General features: G+C 31.7%; 1 protein-coding gene and 1 long non-coding RNA gene across 2 annotated transcripts in view; one reads left to right on the top strand and one right to left on the bottom strand.

The window, feature by feature from the left end:
- Positions 1-599: 599 nt before the first annotated feature.
- LOC128261100 (uncharacterized) lies at positions 600-17,884 on the bottom strand. Its single transcript, XR_008268213.1, has 5 exons — positions 17,700-17,884; positions 17,006-17,141; positions 16,576-16,655; positions 822-1,091; positions 600-671 (listed from the first exon to the last, which is right to left on the bottom strand). It is a non-coding gene; the product is annotated as an uncharacterized LOC128261100 (long non-coding RNA).
- Positions 17,885-18,092: 208 nt separating this feature from the next.
- Positions 18,093-22,332, top strand: part of LOC128261064 (protein sprint) — a 66,126-nt gene continuing 61,886 nt past the window's right edge. Inside the window, 2 exon segments of the mRNA XM_052994503.1 lie at positions 18,093-18,200; positions 20,523-20,750. The gene's annotated coding sequence lies outside the window, so the exon portion shown is untranslated.

The following is a 22,332-nucleotide window of genomic DNA, read 5'->3' as shown; positions in this document are numbered from 1 at the left end:
TCATTTGGCCTGAAAAACCAAAAACAAGGGCAGCCAAAAATATGCACATTATGTGGCCAGAGCCCAAAGAACGGACTTTGCTGGAGAACATGTTAAAAGGAGATAGATAGGTGGCTACACAAAACAAATTAAAGTTCTTAAAAATTCTCTTAAGATTTTCAAGGAAATCCGTGGCAATTCTCAATATCAGTATTAATTTTTTTTTTGTATATTTTCAAATTTAATTAACTTATTTTGGCCAATTTTAATGTCTTTCGATGCCTTCGTAAATATATGGAAAATTTACATGGTTTTATGCATAAATGAAGTATTATTTGGAGGGGTTATACAATATACATAATAACCAGCCATGACCTCCAGTTAGGCAACCAAAAAATTTTTTTATGAATATTCTAAATAATCCGATAACGTAAGTTAAATATATGTATATAGGGGTTTGTTTTTTTTTAAGATACGCAAGCTTAAATTCCACAAAAGTACGTTTTTCAGTGCAATTTATAAATGATCAGAATGTTATTTTACTTTTTTAAAATTATTGTTTAACAACTTTAACTATAACTAAAACTACAACTATATAACCTTAAATATTTAAGTTTTAATTTTTCTTTGAAAATCCTTTAAATTCCGAAACCGTCAAGGGATTATAGGTATTTTTCTCAATGTAGAGCAATCTGAAAACGGAAAACGAACCGATATAAATTGCATTATAGGCAAATTAATTGTTTTTACCGGCCACAAGGGGAGGATGAGGGGTAGTGGTCGCATTAATGGCCAACCCCTGATGCCATCCCCCCTCCCCCCAGCTGCACACGCACACATACAGACCGCGGGCCAAGGACATTAATAAGGCCCAAAGGATGTGGTGACATTAATTGCGCGTCGAAGGCCGAGCCATTTTGGATCCAGGGGGGTCGGACGGTCATTACATTTCCATATAATATTTATCGCATGTGATAATGCCCGCCTTGGCTCGCTGCATCGGGTGGGTTTTGACAATAGTTTTCAATTTATGTTGTAAATGAAACCCTCTACAGGGATCGCCCGCAAATGGAAACTGCCGTTTAATTAGATGTTAGTCCAAATTCATAAGTCTGGAAAAAATGTCTAATGGCTTAAAATGTCTAAAAACATCGAAATAATTTTAAAGAAATAATAAGTAAGTCAAAAATACATTTTTTAATGTATGAATATATATAAAAAATCCGTTTTTATTCGCTTGTCGGATCCAACAAACTTTTGTTATTATGTATATTATAAATACTTAAAATTTAATTTACCTGTGAATTCGTCGTTAAATTCCCAATCGAATGGCGTTCCCAGTTAAATTTTTTTCATATTTTCAAATTTTCGAAAAAATTTATGACGATCCACCCTTATCAAAAATGCAAAAATTGGTAAAAATTACATTTTTAAAAAAATTGATTTTTAAAATCGGTTTTTGCATTAAAACTAAATTTATTAATCTAAACCAAATGTGGATGGGTTAGTATAGGTCGCAAGATTTACAAAACAGTCAATCTTATGGCTTTACGTCTAATTTTGGCCAAGTTACAACGAAAGGACTTTTTTGATTTTTTGACAAGTCTCCAAAACCCCAAAAAAAACTTTAAAAATCGGTTTTTCTATCTATGTATTTTTCAAAAAATCGATATTTGAAAATTGCTCTTGCATTAAAACAAAATGGGTAGTATAGGTCGCAAGATTTACAAAACAGTCAATCTTATGGCTTTACGTCCAGTTTTGGCCAAGTTACATAAAAAAAACTTTATTGGAGTTTTTGGTTTTTTACAAATCTTCAAAGACCCAAAAAACCACCCTAAAAATCAGTTTTTCTATCAAAACGCTGAGAAGTAATGCTCAAAAGATGGAATGTCATACATCGCTGAATTCGTCGTTAAATTGCCAATCGAATGGCATTCACAGATAAAATTTTTTTATATTTTCAAATTTTCGAAAAAATGATGACCCCCACCCTTATAAAAAATGCAAAAATTGGACAAAAAATGTATTTTTCAAAAAATCGATATTTGAAAATCGCTCTTTGCATCAAAACAAAATTTATATTTATAAACCGATTGTGGATGGGTAGTATAGGTTGCCAGCTATACCAAACAGTAATTTTTATGGCTTTACGTCCAGTTTTGGCCAAGTTACATAAAAAAACTTTATTGGAGTTTTTGGTTTTTTACAAATCTTCAAAGACCCAAAAAAACCACCCTAAAAATCAGTTTTTCTATCAAAACGCTGAGAAGTAATGCTCAAAAGATGGAATGTCATACATCGCTGAATTCGTCGTTAAATTGCCAATCGAATGGCATTCACAGATACAATTTTTTTTATATTTTCAAATTTTCGAAAAAATGATGACCCCCACCCTTATAAAAAATGCAAAAATTGGACAAAAAATGTATTTTTCAAAAAATCGATATTTGAAAATCGCTCTTTGCATCAAAACAAAATTTATATTTATAAACCGATTGTGGATGGGTAGTATAGGTTGCCAGCTATACAAAACAGTAATTTTTATGGCTTTACGTCCAGTTTTGGCCAAGTTACATAAAAAAACTTTATTGGAGTTTTTGGTTTTTTACAAATCTTCAAAGACCCAAAAAAACCACCCGTAAAATCAGTTTTTCTATCAAAACGCTGAGAAGTAATGCTCAAAAGATGGAATGTCATACATCGCTGAATTCGTCGTTAAATTGCCAATCGAATGGCATTCACAGATAACATTTTTTTTATATTTTCAAATTTTCGAAAAAATGATGACCCCCACCCTTATAAAAATGCAAAAATTGGACAAAAAATTTATTTTTCAAAAAATCGATATTTAAAATCGCTCTTTGCATCAAAACAAAATTTATATTTATAAACCGATTGTGGATGAGTAGTATAGGTTGCCAGCTATACAAAACAGTAATTTTATGGCTTTACGTCCAGTTTTGGCCAAGTTACATAAAAAAACTTTATTGGAGTTTTTGGTTTTTTACAAATCTTCAAAGACCCAAAAAAACCACCCTAAAAATCAGTTTTTCTATCAAAACGCTGAGAAGTAATGCTCAAAAGATGGAATGTCATACATCGCTGAATTCGTCGTTAAATTGCCAATCGAATGGCATTCACAGATACAGTTTTTTTTATATTTTCAAATTTTCGAAAAATGATGACCCCCACCCTTATAAAAATGCAAAAATTGGACAAAAAATGTATTTTTCAAAAAATCGATATTTTGAAAATCGCTCTTTGCATCAAAACAAAATTTATATTTATAAACCGATTGTGGATGGGTAGTATAGGTTGCCAGCTATACAAAACAGTAATTTTTTTGGCTTTACGTCCAGTTTTGGCCAAGTTACATAAAAAGAACTTTATTGGATTTTTTGGTTTTTTACAAATCTTCAAGGACCCAAAAAAACCACCGTAAAATCAGTTTTTCTATCAAAACGCTGAGAAGTAATGCTCAAAAGATGGAATGTCATACATCGCTGAATTCGTCGTTAAATTGCCAATCGAATGGCATTCACAGATACAATTTTTTTTATATTTTCAAATTTTCGAAAAAATGATGACCCCCACCCTTATAAAAAATGCAAAAATTGGACAAAAAATGTATTTTTCAAAAAATCGATATTTGAAAATCGCTCTTTGCATCAAAACAAAATTTATATTTATAAACCGATTGTGGATGGGTAGTATAGGTTGCCAGCTATACAAAACAGTAATTTTTTTGGCTTTACGTCCAGTTTTGGCCAAGTTACATAAAAAGAACTTTATTGGATTTTTTGGTTTTTTACAAATCTTCAAGACCCAAAAAAACCATCCTAAAAATCAGTTTTTCTATCAAAACGCTGAGAAGTAATGCTCAAAAGATGGAATGTCATACATCGCTGAATTCGTCGTTAAATTGCCAATCGAATGGCATTCACAGATACAATTTTTTTTATATTTTCAAATTTTCGAAAAAATGATGACCCCCACCCTTATAAAAAATGCAAAAATTGGACAAAAAATGTATTTTTCAAAAAATCGATATTTGAAAATCGCTCTTTGCATCAAAACAAAATTTATATTTATAAACCGATTGTGGATGGGTAGTATAGGTTGCCAGCTATACAAAACAGTAATTTTTTGGCTTTACGTCCAGTTTTGGCCAAGTTACATAAAAAGAACTTTATTGGATTTTTTGGTTTTTTACAAATCTTCAAAGACCCAAAAAAACCACCCTAAAATCAGTTTTTCTATCAAAACGCTGAGAAGTAATGCTCAAAAGATGGAATGTCATACATCGCTGAATTCGTCGTTAAATTGCCAATCGAATGGCATTCACAGATACAATTTTTTTTATATTTTCAAATTTTCGAAAAAATGATGACCCCCACCCTTATAAAAAATGCAAAAATTGGACAAAAAATGTATTTTTCAAAAAATCGATATTTGAAAATCGCTCTTTGCATCAAAACAAAATTTATATTTATAAACCGATTGTGGATGGGTAGTATAGGTTGCCAGCTATACAAAACAGTAATTTTTTGGCTTTACGTCCAGTTTTGGCCAAGTTACATAAAAAGAACTTTATTGGATTTTTTGGTTTTTTACAAATCTTCAAAGACCCAAAAAAACCACCCTAAAATCAGTTTTTCTATCAAAACGCTGAGAAGTAATGCTCAAAAGATGGAATGTCATACATCGCTGAATTCGTCGTTAAATTGCCAATCGAATGGCATTCACAGATACAATTTTTTTTATATTTTCAAATTTTCGAAAAAATGATGACCCCCACCCTTATAAAAAATGCAAAAATTGGACAAAAAATGTATTTTTCAAAAAATCGATATTTGAAAATCGCTCTTTGCATCAAAACAAAATTTATATTTATAAACCGATTGTGGATGGGTAGTATAGGTTGCCAGCTATACAAAACAGTAATTTTTATGGCTTTACGTCCAGTTTTGGCCAAGTTACATAAAAAAACTTTATTGGAGTTTTTGGTTTTTTACAAATCTTCAAGACCCAAAAAAACCACCCTAAAATCAGTTTTTCTATCAAAACGCTGAGAAGTAATGCTCAAAAGATGGAATGTCATACATCGCTGAATTCGTCGTTAAATTGCCAATCGAATGGCATTCACAGATACAATTTTTTTATATTTTCAAATTTTCGAAAAAATGATGACCCCCACCCTTATAAAAAATGCAAAAATTGGACAAAAAATGTATTTTTCAAAAAATCGATATTTGAAAATCGCTCTTTGCATCAAAACAAAATTTATATTTATAAACCGATTGTGGATGGGTAGTATAGGTTGCCAGCTATACAAAACAGTAATTTTTTTGGCTTTACGTCCAGTTTTGGCCAAGTTACATAAAAAGAACTTTATTGGAGTTTTTGGTTTTTTACAAATCTTCAAAGACCCAAAAAAACCACCCTAAAATCAGTTTTTCTATCAAAACGCTGAGAAGTAATGCTCAAAAGATGGAATGTCATACATCGCTGAATTCGTCGTTAAATTGCCAATCGAATGGCATTCACAGATACAATTTTTTTTATATTTTCAAATTTTCGAAAAAATGATGACCCCCACCCTTATAAAAAATGCAAAAATTGGACAAAAAATGTATTTTTCAAAAAATCGATATTTGAAAATCGCTCTTTGCATCAAAACAAAATTTATATTTATAAACCGATTGTGGATGGGTAGTATAGGTTGCCAGCTATACAAAACAGTAATTTTTTTGGCTTTACGTCCAGTTTTGGCCAAGTTACATAAAAAGAACTTTATTGGAGTTTTTGGTTTTTTACAAATCTTCAAAGACCCAAAAAAACCACCCTAAAAATCAGTTTTTCTATCAAAACGCTGAGAAGTAATGCTCAAAAGATGGAATGTCATACATCGCTGAATTCGTCGTTAAATTGCCAATCGAATGGCATTCACAGATAAATTTTTTTTATATTTTCAAATTTTCGAAAAAATGATGACCCCCACCCTTATAAAAAATGCAAAAATTGGACAAAAAATGTATTTTTCAAAAAATCGATATTTGAAAATCGCTCTTTGCATCAAAACAAAATTTATATTTATAAACCGATTGTGGATGGTAGTATAGGTTGCCAGCTATACAAAACAGTAATTTTTATGGCTTTACGTCCAGTTTTGGCCAAGTTACATAAAAAAACTTTATTGGAGTTTTTGGTTTTTTACAAATCTTCAAAGACCCAAAAAAACCACCCTAAAAATCAGTTTTTCTATCAAAACGCTGAGAAGTAATGCTCAAAAGATAGAATGTCATACATCGCTGAATTCGTCGTTAAATTGCCAATCGAATGGCATTGACAGATAAATTTTTTTTATATTTTCAAATTTTCGAAAAAATGATGACCCCCACCCTTATAAAAAATGCAAAAATTGGACAAAAAATGTATTTTTCAAAAAATCGATATTTGAAAATCGCTCTTTGCATCAAAACAAAATTTATATTTATAAACCGATTGTGGATGGGTAGTATAGGTTGCCAGCTATACAAAACAGTAATTTTTATGGCTTTACTGTCCAGTTTTGGCCAAGTTACATAAAAAAACTTTATTGGAGTTTTTGGTTTTTTACAAATCTTCAAAGACCCAAAAAAACCACCCTAAAATTCAGTTTTTCTATCAAAACGCTGAGAAGTAATGCTCAAAAGATAGAATGTCATACATCGCTGAATTCGTCCGTTAAATTGCCAATCGAATGGCATTCACAGATAGATTTTTTTTTATATTTTCAAATTTTCGAAAAAATTATGACCCCCACCCTTATAAAAAATGCAAAAATTGGACAAAAAATGTATTTTTCAAAAAATCGATATTTGAAAATCGCTCTTTGCATCAAAACAAAATTTATATTTATAAACCGATTGTGGATGAGTAGTATAGGTTGCCAGCTATACAAAACAGTAATTTTTATGGCTTTACGTCCAGTTTTGGCCAAGTTACATAAAAAAACTTTATTGGAGTTTTTGGTTTTTTACAAATCTTCAAAGACCCAAAAAAACCAACCTAAAATCTGTTTTTCTATCAAAACGCTGAGAAGTAATGCTCAAAAGATGGAATGTCATACATCGCTGAATTCGCCGTTAAATTGCCAATCGAATGGCATTGACAGATAAAATTTTTTTTATATTTTCAAATTTTCGAAAAAATGATGACCCCCACCCTTATAAAAAATGCAAAAATTGGACAAAAAATGTATTTTTCAAAAAATCGATATTTGAAAATCGCTCTTTGCATCAAAACAAAATTTATATTTATAAACCGATTGTGGATGGGTAGTATAGGTTGCCAGCTATACAAAACAGTAATTTTTATGGCTTTACGTCCAGTTTTGGCCAAGTTACATAAAAAAAACTTTATTGGAGTTTTTGGTTTTTACAAATCTTCAAAGACCCAAAAAAACCACCCTAAAAATCAGTTTTTCTATCAAAACGCTGAGAAGTAATGCTCAAAAGATGGAATGTCATACATCGCTGAATTCGTCGTTAAATTGCCAATCGAATGGCATTCACAGATACATTTTTTTTATATTTTCAAATTTTCGAAAAAATGATGACCCCCACCCTTATAAAAAATGCAAAAATTGGACAAAAAATGTATTTTTCAAAAAATCGATATTTGAAAATCGCTCTTTGCATCAAAACAAAATTTATATTTATAAACCGATTGTGGATGGGTAGTATAGGTTGCCAGCTATACAAAACAGTAATTTTTATGGCTTTACGTCCAGTTTTGGCCAAGTTACATAAAAAAAACTTTATTGGAGTTTTTGGTTTTTTACAAATCTTCAAAGACCCAAAAAACCACCCTAAAAATCAGTTTTTCTATCAAAACGCTGAGAAGTAATGCTCAAAAGATAGAATGTCATACATCGCTGAATTCGTCCGTTAAATTGCCAATCGAATGGCATTCACAGATAATTTTTTTTTATATTTTCAAATTTTCGAAAAAATGATGACCCCCACCCTTATAAAAAATGCAAAAATTGGACAAAAAATGTATTTTTCAAAAAATCGATATTTGAAAATCGCTCTTTGCATCAAAACAAAATTTATATTTATAAACCGATTGTGGATGGGTAGTATAGGTTGCCAGCTATACAAAACAGTAATTTTTATGGCTTTACGTCCAGTTTTGGCCAAGTTACATAAAAAAAACTTTATTGGAGTTTTTGGTTTTTTACAAATCTTCAAAGACCCAAAAAAACCACCCTAAAATTCAGTTTTTCTATCAAAACGGTGAGAAGTAATGCTCAAAAGATAGAATGTCATACATCGCTGAATTCGCCGTTAAATTGCCAATCGAATGGCATTCACAGATAATTTTTTTTTATATTTTCAAATTTTCGAAAAAATTGATGACCCCCACCCTTATAAAAAATGCAAAAATTGGACAAAAAATGTATTTTTCAAAAAATCGATTTTTGAAAATCGCTCTTTGCATCAAAACAAAATTTATATTTATAAACCGATTGTGGATGGGTAGTATAGGTTGCCAGCTATACAAAACAGTAATTTTTATGGCTTTACGTCCAGTTTTGGCCAAGTTACATAAAAAAACTTTATTGGAGTTTTTGGTTTTTTACAAATCTTCAAAGACCCAAAAAAACCACCCTAAAATTCAGTTTTTCTATCAAAACGCTGAGAAGTAATGCTCAAAAGATAGAATGTCATACATCGCTGAATTCGCCGTTAAATTGCCAATCGAATGGCATTCACAGATAAATTTTTTTTTATATTTTCAAATTTTCGAAAAAATTATGACCCCCACCCTTATAAAAAATGCAAAAATTGGACAAAAAATGTATTTTTCAAAAAATCGATATTTGACAATCGCTCTTTGCATCAAAACAAAATTTATATTTATAAACCGATTGTGGATGGGTAGTATAGGTTGCCAGCTATACAAAACAGTAATTTTTATGGCTTTACGTCCAGTTTTGGCCAAGTTACATAAAAAAACTTTATTGGAGTTTTTGGTTTTTTACAAATCTTCAAAGACCCAAAAAAACCACCCTAAAATTCAGTTTTTCTATCAAAACGCTGAGAAGTAATGCTCAAAAGATAGAATGTCATACATCGCTGAATTCGCCGTTAAATTGCCAATCGAATGGCATTCACAGATAAATTTTTTTTTATATTTTCAAATTTTCTAAAAAATTATGACCCCCACCCTTATAAAAAATGCAAAAATTGGACAAAAAAATGTATTTTTCAAAAAATCGATATTTGAAAATCGCTCTTTGCATCAAAACAAAATTTATATTTATAAACCGATTGTGGATGGGTAGTATAGGTTGCCAGCTATACAAAACAGTAATTTTTTATGGCTTTACGTCCAGTTTTGGCCAAGTTACATAAAAAGAACTTTATTGGAGTTTTTGGTTTTTTACAAATCTTCAAAGACCCAAAAAAACCACCCTAAAATTCAGTTTTTCTATCAAAACGCTGAGAAGTAATGCTCAAAAGATAGAATGTCATACATCGCTGAATTCGTCGTTAAATTGCCAATCGAATGGCATTCACAGATAAATTTTTTTTTATATTTTCAAATTTTCGAAAAAATTATGACCCCCACCCTTATAAAAAATGCAAAAATTGGACAAAAAATGTATTTTTCAAAAAATCGATATTTGACAATCGCTCTTTGCATCAAAACAAAATTTATATTTATAAACCGATTGTGGATGGGTAGTATAGGTTGCCAGCTATACAAAACAGTAATTTTTATGGCTTTACGTCCAGTTTTGGCCAAGTTACATAAAAAAAACTTTATTGGAGTTTTTGGTTTTTTACAAATCTTCAAAGACCCAAAAAACCACCCTAAAATTCAGTTTTTCTATCAAAACGCTGAGAAGTAATGCTCAAAAGATAGAATGTCATACATCGCTGAATTCGCCGTTAAATTGCCAATCGAATGGCATTCACAGATAAATTTTTTTTATATTTTCAAATTTTCTAAAAAATTATGACCCCCACCCTTATAAAAAATGCAAAAATTGGACAAAAAAAGTATTTTTCAAAAAATCGATATTTGAAAATCGCTCTTTGCATCAAAACAAAATTTATATTTATAAACCGATTGTGGATGAGTAGTATAGGTTGCCAGCTATACAAAACAGTAATTTTTATGGCTTTACGTCCAGTTTTGGCCAAGTTACATAAAAAAACTTTATTGGAGTTTTTGGTTTTTTACAAATCTTCAAAGACCCAAAAAAACCACCCTAAAAATCAGTTTTTCTATCAAAACGCTGAGAAGTAATGCTCAAAAGATGGAATGTCATACATCGCTGAATTCGTCGTTAAATTGCCAATCGAATGGCATTCACAGATACATTTTTTTTATATTTTCAAATTTTCGAAAAAATGATGACCCCCACCCTTATAAAAAATGCAAAAATTGGACAAAAAATGTATTTTTCAAAAAATCGATATTTGAAAATCGCTCTTTGCATCAAAACAAAATTTATATTTATAAACCGATTGTGGATGGGTAGTATAGGTTGCCAGCTATACAAAACAGTAATTTTTATGGCTTTACGTCCAGTTTTGGCCAAGTTACATAAAAAAACTTTATTGGAGTTTTTGGTTTTTTACAAATCTTCAAAGACCCAAAAAAACCACCCTAAAAATCAGTTTTTCTATCAAAACGCTGAGAAGTAATGCTCAAAAGATGGAATGGCATACATCGCTGAATTCGTCGTTAAATTGCCAATCGAATGGCATTCACAGATACATTTTTTTTTATATTTTCAAATTTTCGAAAAAATGATGACCCCCACCCTTATAAAAAATGCAAAAATTGGACAAAAAATGTATTTTTCAAAAAATCGATATTTGAAAATCGCTCTTTGCATCAAAACAAAATTTATATTTATAAACCGATTGTGGATGAGTAGTATAGGTTGCCAGCTATACAAAACAGTAATTTTTATGGCTTTACGTCCAGTTTTGGCCAAGTTACATAAAAAGAACTTTATTGGAGTTTTTGGTTTTTTACAAATCTTCAAAGACCCAAAAAAACCACCCTAAAAATCAGTTTTTCTATCAAAACGCTGAGAAGTAATGCTCAAAAGATGGAATGTCATACATCGCTGAATTCGTCGTTAAATTGCCAATCGAATGGCATTCACAGATACATTTTTTTTATATTTTCAAATTTTCGAAAAAATTATGACCCCCACCCTTATAAAAAATGCAAAAATTGGACAAAAAATGTATTTTTCAAAAAATCGATATTTGAAAATCGCTCTTTGCATCAAAACAAAATTTATATTTATAAACCGATTGTGGATGGGTAGTATAGGTTGCCAGCTATACAAAACAGTAATTTTTATGGCTTTACGTCCAGTTTTGGCCAAGTTACATAAAAAGAACTTTATTGGAGTTTTTGGTTTTTTACAAATCTTCAAAGACCCAAAAAAACCACCCTAAAAATCAGTTTTTCTATCAAAACGCTGAGAAGTAATGCTCAAAAGATGGAATGTCATACATCGCTGAATTCGTCGTTAAATTGCCAATCGAATGGCATTCACAGATACATTTTTTTTATATTTTCAAATTTTCGAAAAAATGATGACCCCCTACCCTTATAAAAAATGCAAAAATTGGACAAAAAATGTATTTTTCAAAAAATCGATATTTGAAAATCGCTCTTTGCATCAAAACAAAATTTATATTTATAAACCGATTGTGGATGGGTAGTATAGGTTGCCAGCTATACAAAACAGTAATTTTTATGGCTTTACGTCCAGTTTTGGCCAAGTTACATAAAAAAAACTTTATTGGATGTTTTTGGTTTTTTACAAATCTTCAAAGACCCAAAAAACCACCCTAAAAATCAGTTTTTCTATCAAAACGCTGAGAAGTAATGCTCAAAAGATAGAATGTCATACATCGCTGAATTCGTCCGTTAAATTGCCAATCGAATGGCATTCACAGATAATTTTTTTTATATTTTCAAATTTTCGAAAAAATGATGACCCCCACCCTTATAAAAAATGCAAAAATTGGACAAAAAATGTATTTTAAAAAAATCGATATTTGAAAATCGCTCTTTGCATCAAAACAAAATTTATATTTATAAACCGATTGTGGATGGGTAGTATAGGTTGCCAGCTATACAAAACAGTAATTTTTTATGGCTTTACGTCCAGTTTTGGCCAAGTTACATAAAAAAACTTTATTGGAGTTTTTGGTTTTTTACAAATCTTCAAAGACCCAAAAAACCACCCTAAAATTCAGTTTTTCTATCAAAACGCTGAGAAGTAATGCTCAAAAGATAGAATGTCATACATCGCTGAATTCGCCGTTAAATTGCCAATCGAATGGCATTCACAGATAATTTTTTTTTATATTTTCAAATTTTCGAAAAAATTGATGACCCCCACCCTTATAAAAAATGCAAAAATTGGACAAAAAATGTATTTTTCAAAAAATCGATTTTTGAAAATCGCTCTTTGCATCAAAACAAAATTTATATTTATAAACCGATTGTGGATGGGTAGTATAGGTTGCCAGCTATACAAAACAGTAATTTTTATGGCTTTACGTCCAGTTTTGGCCAAGTTACATAAAAAAAACTTTATTGGAGTTTTTGGTTTTTTACAAATCTTCAAAGACCCAAAAAACCACCCTAAAATTCAGTTTTTCTATCAAAACGCTGAGAAGTAATGCTCAAAAGATAGAATGTCATACATCGCTGAATTCGCCGTTAAATTGCCAATCGAATGGCATTCACAGATAAATTTTTTTTATATTTTCAAATTTTCTAAAAAATTATGACCCCCACCCTTATAAAAAATGCAAAAATTGGACAAAAAATGTATTTTTCAAAAAATCGATATTTGAAAATCGCTCTTTGCATCAAAACAAAATTTATATTTATAAACCGATTGTGGATGGGTAGTATAGGTTGCCAGCTATACAAAACAGTAATTTTTATGGCTTTACGTCCAGTTTTGGCCAAGTTACATAAAAAAACTTTATTGGAGTTTTTGGTTTTTTACAAATCTTCAAAGACCCAAAAAAACCACCCTAAAAGTCAGTTTTTCTATCAAAACGCTGAGAAGTAATGCTCAAAAGATGGAATGTCATACATCGCTGAATTCGCCGTTAAATTGCCAATCGAATGGCATTGACAGATAAATTTTTTTTATATTTTCAAATTTTCGAAAAAATGATGACCCCCACCCTTATAAAAAATGCAAAAATTGGACAAAAAATTTATCTTTCAAAAAATCGATATTTGAAAATCGCTCTTTGCATCAAAACAAAATTTATATCTATAAACCGATTGTGGATGGGTAGTATAGGTTGCCAGCTATACAAAACAGTAATTTTTATGGCTTTACGTCCAGTTTTGGCCAAGTTACATAAAAAAACTTTATTGGAGTTTTTGGTTTTTTACAAATCTTCAAAGACCCAAAAAAAACCACCCTAAAAATCAGTTTTTCTATCAAAACGCTGAGAAGTAATGCTCAAAAGATGGAATGCCATACATCGCTGAATTCGTCGTTAAATTGCCAATCGAATGGCATTCACAGATAACATTTTTTTTATATTTTCAAATTTTCGAAAAAATGATGACCCCCACCCTTATAAAAAATGCAAAAATTGGACAAAAAATGTATTTTTCAAAAAATCGATATTTGAAAATCGCTCTTCGCATCAAAAGAAAATTTATATTTATAAACCGCTTGTGGATGAGTAGTATAGGTTGCCAGCTATACAAAACAGTAATTTTTATGGCTTTACGTCCAGTTTTGGCCAAGTTACATAAAAAAACTTTATTGGAGTTTTTGGTTTTTTACAAATCTTCAAAGACCCAAAAAAACCACCCTAAAAGTCAGTTTTTCTATCAAAACGCTGAGAAGTAATGCTCAAAAGATGGAATGTCATACATCGCTGAATTCGTTGTTAAATTGCCAATCGAATGGCATTCACAGATAACATTTTTTTTATATTTTCAAATTTTCGAAAAAATTATGACCCCCACCCTTATAAAAAATGCAAAAATTGGACAAAAAATGTATTTTTCAAAAAATCGATATTTGAAAATCGCTCTTTGCATCAAAACAAAATTTATATTTATAAACCGATTGTGGATGGGTAGTATAGGTTGCCAGCTATACAAAACAGTAATTTTTATGGCTTTACGTCCAGTTTTGGCCAAGTTACATAAAAAAAACTTTATTGGAGTTTTTGGTTTTTTACAAATCTTCAAAGACCCAAAAAAAACCACCCTAAAAATCAGTTTTTCTATCAAAACGCTGAGAAGTAATGCTCAAAAGATGGAATGCCATACATCGCTGAATTCGTCGTTAAATTGCCAATCGAATGGCATTGACAGATAAAATTTTTTTTATATTTTCAAATTTTCGAAAAAATGATGACCCCCACCCTTATAAAAAATGCAAAAATTGGACAAAAAATTTATCTTTCAAAAAATCGATATTTGAAAATCGCTCTTTGCATCAAAACAAAATTTATATCTATAAACCGATTGTGGATGGGTAGTAAAGGTTGCCAGCTATACAAAACAGTAATTTTTATGGCTTTACGTCCAGTTTTGGCCAAGTTACATAAAAAAAACTTTATTGGAGTTTTTGGTTTTTTACAAATCTTCAAAGACCCAAAAAAACCACCCTAAAAATCAGTTTCTCTATAAAAACGCTGAGAAGTAATGCTCAAAAGATGGAATGTCATACATCGCTGAATTCGTTGTTAAATTGCCAATCGAATGGCATTCACAGATAACATTTTTTTTATATTTTCAAATTTTCGAAAAAATTATGACCCCCACCCTTATAAAAAATGCAAAAATTGGACCAAAAAATGTATTTTTCAAAAAATCGATATTTGAAAATCGCTCTTTGCATCAAAACAAAATTTATATTTATAAACTGATTGTGGATGGGTAGTATAGGTTGCCAGCTATACAAAACAGTAATTTTTATGGCTTTACGTCCAGTTTTGGCCAAGTTACATAAAAAAAACTTTATTGGAGTTTTTGGTTTTTTACAAATCTTCAAAGACCCAAAAAAACCACCCTAAAAATCAGTTTTTCTATCAAAACGCTGAGAAGTAATGCTCAAAAGATGGAATGTCATACATCGCTGAATTCGTCGTTAAATTGCCAATCGAATGGCATTCACAGATAAAATTTTTTTTATATTTTCAAATTTTCGAAAAAATGATGACCCCCACCCTTATAAAAAATGCAAAAATTGGACAAAAAATGTATTTTTCAAAAAATCGATATTTGAAAATCGCTCTTCGCATCAAAAGAAAATTTATATTTATAAACCGCTTGTGGATGAGTAGTATAGGTTAGTAATTTTTAGTATAGTAATTTTTATGGCTTTACGTCCAGTTTTGGCCAAGTTACATAAAAAAAACTTTATTGGAGTTTTTGGTTTTTTACAAATCTTCAAAGACCCAAAAAAACCACCCTAAAAGTCAGTTTTTCTATCAAAACGCTGAGAAGTAATGCTCAAAAGATGGAATGTCATACCTCTGTGAATGGCGTTCCCAGTTAAATTTTTTTTCATATTTTCAAATTTTCGCAAATAACTTGTATTAAACTATCGAAACGAAAACTCCATTACCAGTTTTTAGTAACGGAACTTTTCATTAAGCGTTATTGTGTAAACAGTGTTGTTTAGTATTTTTTTGATTGAGGTGGATTTAAGGACTTTAATATAAAATAAATAATAAAATAAATAAAGTAATTTAACAAAATTGTCTGTTGATTGTTTTGAAACAAGCTAAATAAGTTTTTCGATGTAAAAAGGTACATACATATATGGTAAAATCTATTTTTCTCTTTCAAGTTTCCACTGTACTTTGGGCTTAAGCCCCGTTAACTGCAATTTGAGCCACATGCTGTCCCTCTGTACCTGTCTCTCTGTCTCGTTCACCCTTTCCAGTGGGCAATGGCTTTGCATGTGTAATTAAGGCGAAATGGTCAAGAAATCATAATTTAAGTGGGCCCATTGTGCGACCCGCACTCTTCTTCTTCCCTTTTGGCTGTTTGGCAACATCTGTCTAAGCAAATAGCACATTCATTACATTAATTAATAATTGTATGGCATTAATTTTGATTTATTTGTGTTCTTCCCTCTCGTTCTCTTTCTGGAATGCCAGGGCCAATTTGTCAACTTGGTCAAATGGAAATGGGAAGCGAATTCCTTCTGGAATGCGCTTCCTCCCTTCTGCTCTTCTTATTGGAGCCGGTTTCTGCTTCAATTGGGAAAACAAAAACAAAAGTTCAGTCGCAACAGCTGGTCGATCACTACCGCTTCCACTCTCTCTCTTCTTTTCCTTCTTCTTATTCCCGTTCGAGGCCATTCGAAATGTAAAAAAAATGAACAAGAACAGGCCAAAACAACAATAAAAACAAAACGAATAACACAACTGAAAATAAGAGGGCAACAAAAGCAACGCAATGAAAACTTTGGCGCAGTTTTGACGATTTGAGCGAAGGGCTCTCCCACGTTCAAGCCGTATGTATATGTGTGTATGTGTATGGGGGTATTTACATACTCACGTTCCACTTCCTTGGAAATCGAGCGAACAAAACGATCGGTGCTCTTTCTCTCTTCGCTTCGCTGAATTATCACCCGCACACTGGAAAAAAATCAAACGTTTATCACCAGTCTTTCAGAACAGTTCTTTCTCCAATTCTTATTAACGTTTTTAATAGTAAGTCGATTGTTTAAATTTTTTTAACCAACTTCTGGTATATGTGGAAGTGATTAAAACCTTACCAATTTGATACAAATATGATAAGATTCAATAAAACATTGTTTTTATAAAGCGGTTCTGTCTGTTATCTTTGCAAATTTCATAAAACATTTGTATTTTGTATTACAAATAAAATGTGTTAATTTTGAATCTTGTTTGTGAATGTGCACTGTATTTAAAAAAAGGGGTTGGAGATGGTAAAGTTACAGCAATCGCGGCCTCGCCCAGATTACCTCCTCCGCCCACAGCCACGCCCCCACACGCAGCCGCCTCCGTGTTTTGGCCTTCTCGTCTCTCGATTTACTCGATGCGTTTGCATGTTGTCTTTAAATAGTCGCCTGCGTTCATTACAGTATTTGCCATTCTACACTGAAAGAAAAAATGTATGAGATTTAAAGATCAGAAAGATGGTTTTATACATAATTTTGGACAACATATGTATCAGCTATTAATTTTTATTTGTATCGACTATTAAATAATAATGCCGGACATTTGATGTTTATATTTATTCGAGCCCGGGATTTTGTTGCACAAGTCAGATGGTTTAGTGAATGAATAAAATTTATCATTTGTCTACAATAAATGTTAAACATTATGGTACAGTGGAACATTAATAAATCTAATTTTTTGACTTGAACAGCACCGAGTGGCGTTCAGCAAAAAGGTTTTTTCTTTTAATTTCAGAAGTCGTTAAATTAACAAGAAGTTTACGTAACATAAATTCCCTTTGCAAATATTTGCATTGAAACATTTAAGTGAGGAATAAATAATTGTGTTGAGATACATATGGGTAATATTATAAATTTGTGCTATAAATAATACGTCGATATGGACAATATCCTGATCGATTTAAAAACACGTACGTTTTCCTTTAATATTTAATGGTAGATTTTATGAAAAATTTCAATAGATACGAATCAAATTTACCAATCGAGTTGTCTTTTTTTTCTGTGCAGCAGTGGATGTTAATTTTTGTGGATGTCGCGGTCTGCAATGCAGTTGACCAAAAACAATGCACACGCTTTTATTTTATGGCGGTTTTTCGTGATTTCGATCGCGGCGGCAACAACATAACAAGAAAAACACATGCGATTTGCGCAATTTACGCGTGAGCGTGTGTGTGTGGGCAGCATCCACATTTCCAATGCAGCAAACTCGTTCCACACAAACACACAGATGTTTTTGTTTGTGCAATGCCGCATATGCGCGCTCTCTCTCTCTCTCTCACACTTTTCCGCGCTCCCGCTCTCTTTGGCTTGCTTTGCTCTCTCAGCTCTCGCGTCGGCAAACTACTGTTTTTGTTCATTCCAATAGGAATGCTCGAAGGCAACGGTTCGCAATCGCGGCTGCTGGAAAAACGGATAAGAACGCCGACAATGTTGTTTGCCATGTTCACACGCGAATAATTTCGTATTGCGAATTTTGTTTGTAAGTGCGCGGCATTTTTTCTAGCTAGTTGGGTGTGCGTGTAATTAACCAAAATTCGAGTGCTAAAATCGACAAAAGGAAAAAAAAACAACAAAAAACATTTGCGATTATTTTATGCTTTACCGTTTTTTTGTTTGTGTGTGTGTGCCTGTGCTTGTGTGTGTGTCTCATTTATTTGTTTCAATTCTTTGCAAATGCAAACACAAATAATCAAAGAATAACAAAGAACCAGAAAACAAAAAGGAAAACCGAAAACAAAAATGTTGCTGTGGCTGTTTCTTCTTCTTCCTTTTGCCGCTGTTTTTGTTTGTTTTTATTTCTGTGTGTGTTTCTTATTCGTTTTTTTTTTTCTTTTTGCAAATGAGTTTTCGCAATAAATGCAAATTAAGCTAAAAGTTTCAAGAGTTTGAAACGAGTTTCCATTGGTTTTAGCAAGGCCTGCAGTTAACTAAAATTTAAAATCTATGTCGCACTTTGATCTTCGTGGGTGACTCACCCTCTCTTTCTCTCCCCGTGCTCCCATCTCTTTCTGACTCAGGCCAAGATTCTTTGGAATTATCGCGATTATTACCAAAAAATGTGTAATTTATGTTTTTGAGAGCATTGCCTAATACGGTCTTTTGGTTAACAAAAAAAAAGAGGGGGATATAAAGTTTTTAGTTTATGACTTTTGGGGATTGGTTAAGCGTCTCAAGTACTTAAATCTGTAAAAACATTAAAATATGTTGGCATCCATAAAAAACAGTCAACAAGTCTATTAAATTCTATTAGTTTTCTCATCATTACTGATAATCATTAAAAACTCCACTTTTTCTATGTATGTCTATGAGTATTCATTTTGATAATAAATTATATTATCAATTATTTTTGTTTTTTGTAAATTTTTGTTAACATATTTTAGTCCGTTTGTAATTTTATCAAACAAAATATATTGTCTATCATATATCTTTTAAAATGCTGTTTCTCTAAATTAAAAATATCAATTTTATGAACTTCGGTTCCAAAAATCGGTAAATCATAGTATAACACCTGCATTTTAAATTTTTGTTTACCGCTGCCTTTTAATATTATAAAAAAGCATAAACATAATAAAAAAATTTACTTTTATAATACACTTGGAAACTTTATATTTGAGTTCTTAAAATCTTTTATATCATGATGTCATCACCTTATTATAAAGCGTTTGATTTAAATGTGTTAACACCATGTTCACCCGTTTTCCTCGTTAACTCCAAAGTTTTCTTCGATACTTTGTATAAACTAAAAATACCAGACCAGAACTCTTAATATTCATATTCGGGGTGCAGTCCGAAAATAGCTTGGGGAAATTATAATTCCCTCTGGCTGCACTTTAGTTTTTCCTCTTGCTTTTTCCCAATCCTTTTTTGTTTTCCGCCATTAATGTCATCCGAGACGATCGGCAAATCAATTTAACAACAAATGCGACGACACTTGAGTTTTCCTAAGGGGAAACAGAAGCCGAAGAATGGACAAAAGAAGTGCCAACATGTGCGGCCCTTAAGATGCGATTCTTCTACCGATTCTTCAGCCGCATTCCTGTATCTGTTTAATGGAGTAGGACTGGGCCACTTGCGGTTAATGTTTATTAACTGTAAATGAAGAAAGCACACACCGAGACCAACAAAAAAAAAAAGGAAATGCAAATTGCAGTTGGGCGCGAAAGCCGCAGGGAAAATCAATGTAGAGTTGACTATTACCTTAAAATTTGTTTCTTTTAATTTATTTTAAAGTATACATTTTCAACACTTTTTCTTTTTTTTATTTTTTAATATTCCTATATATTTTCAACTTCTTTAAACTGGAAAATAATTAATTCTTTAAAAATTTTATTTTGATATAATGATTCTTATTAATCAAAATCAGTTAATTATAAAAGCAAATAATAATCCCTGTGACCACTTTGGTTAATCCTAAAACATGAAAACCTAAAAATAATCTATAAATAAATAAAATTTGAATACTTTAGCAGAATAGTCACATAGTCAAAGAAACCCTTTTTTATGTTTGTCAGTTTTTCATCATGAAAATTGTTCAGGTTTTTGATTATTTTATTTTTGTTTTTCGAAGCGTTGAGTTTCATTAACGTGCATTGTACGCCTGAGTGAATTTTTTCCATTTTATTTACATATCAAGTGATGGTCAGCAATGGGGTTTTTGGTTTTTTTTTTTTGTTGCCATGACAACTACTCGAATGAATTGAGCGAACGAGTGGGTAAACGATTCTGCAGCAGAAAACCCTATAATTAATTCTTAAATATTCCTTTTTTCATCCGTTTCAATTAAACGAACAAATAACATCAGTGCAAACTGTGAAAATGCAATCGAAGCATCGAAAAATAGTGCAAGAAGTTGCATTTTAAACAATAATCGAGTACGAAACTCAACTCTTTCAACAGTCAACGAACTGTCATCGAAGCCAGAAGGGCGAAAGAGACGGAAGAGCCAGCGAGAGGGAGACAGAGAGGGCGAGTCTCTTATCCGCCTCTTAAAAATTTGCATAGAAAAACCCGACACAAAAAGCAGCAACATGTAAGTATTGCAACAAGAAGGAAATGAAATACAAAATGAAAAATTGTTTTGCTACCAACACAAAAAATGCACTCAATAATGAAGATAAACAGGATTCCTGTTGCTTTTTATGGATATTCCACACAAATAACAGATTTTTAAAATATCAATATTGAAATCCACCGACGCCTAGAGCTTAGTTAATAATAGCTCGGCTGTAAAATTTCAAAGATACGATGAACCTACCCTTGGCAATTAAAATTGAATGTACGGAGATAGACAGAGAGTTCAAAGGGCCAGGGCGGTTGACTTAATGACAATTCTCACCCCTCGATTTGAACTTGGTTCCCACCTACCTATACATGTCTTTGCCCCTGCCATGTGCAACAAATATGCCGGCTTTTCCTTATCAGTTGACTTGCACTGCGCAAAACACAAACAAACCACAGGGAGGGGGTGAGTTTTGGTTAGATGGAGCGACAAAACACGATGGAACATTTAAGTCACTTACTCTCTGACCCCCCGAAATCGACCACCCAATCAAAGCTGCCACCTGAAAGCGATAAGAGGAAAACATTTTGTTTGGAAAGTTCTCGGGGGGAACGGGGGTGGTGGTGGGGATTCCGGATAGGAGGGCGCCTCAGATATCGACGGTCAATCGATGATGTCCCCAAAAACAACAACAAATCGACGATGACAATTTCTTTGTAATTTGTTTGTCTGTTCCCCACAGCCGTCGTTTTATCTTCCATTTCATTATTGCTACTTTATCTACACCGAGAAAAATGCAAACGATATTAGATATTTACAGATTGCTTATAATTTTGATATATGAATAACGTTAAATTACAATGAGAACATCTGATCTTGGTAGCAAAGGTCCGAGTTCGATACCCACCGCCAACCTAAATTTTATATTATAATTTTCAGCTTATAAATTTGATTTGTTATAATATTATCTTAAATTATTTAGATGTTTCAAATTGATATATTTAGTCCTAAAATATGTGTTGAATTATCAAAATGATCATCATTTTATATATATTTTGTCCCATTTTTCTTTTAATGCTATTAGAAAGTAGGAAAAATTATATTTTTTGCTTTAAACACAACGACTAAAATTACAGTTTTGTCTTCTTAAATTAAAAACCTAAAAATCGTTTGCAAAAAGGTAGACTTGGTATATGGACAATAATTTGAATATGAATATTAACCAAGTTAAAGCTGTTTTAAAAAAGAGCGACTTCCTAATGCTGAGCAAGCAAAGCTTTGCTTGTACTGTTTACAAACTAAACAAAGTGCGTTAATATATGGTTTTTTCGTAACACCATGTACCATGAAACTAATTAGAGCTAATAGCAAAGTTATTAACGAAAATGTGTACTTATTTTCTTATGGTGTATGCGCTGGGCAAACATTTAAACAGATTTTGAAAAGTAAACTGAGGCCAAATCATGAATTCAACCTCAGGCAAACTCAAAAGTCAACAATAACAAATTGCAGTCTATAGAAGAGACTGCTTTTTCCTATTTGTTATCAGCTTCGGGCCAATTTTAACTTTCGTTTTTCTCTTTATTTTGCTTTTCCAAGAGCAGAGGGCAGG

This window comes from Drosophila gunungcola (genome assembly GCF_025200985.1).
Source record: "Drosophila gunungcola strain Sukarami chromosome X unlocalized genomic scaffold, Dgunungcola_SK_2 000050F, whole genome shotgun sequence".
In the NCBI taxonomy this organism is placed as follows: Eukaryota; Metazoa; Arthropoda; class Insecta; order Diptera; family Drosophilidae; genus Drosophila; species Drosophila gunungcola.
This window is presented reverse-complemented; position numbering and strand designations above follow the sequence as displayed.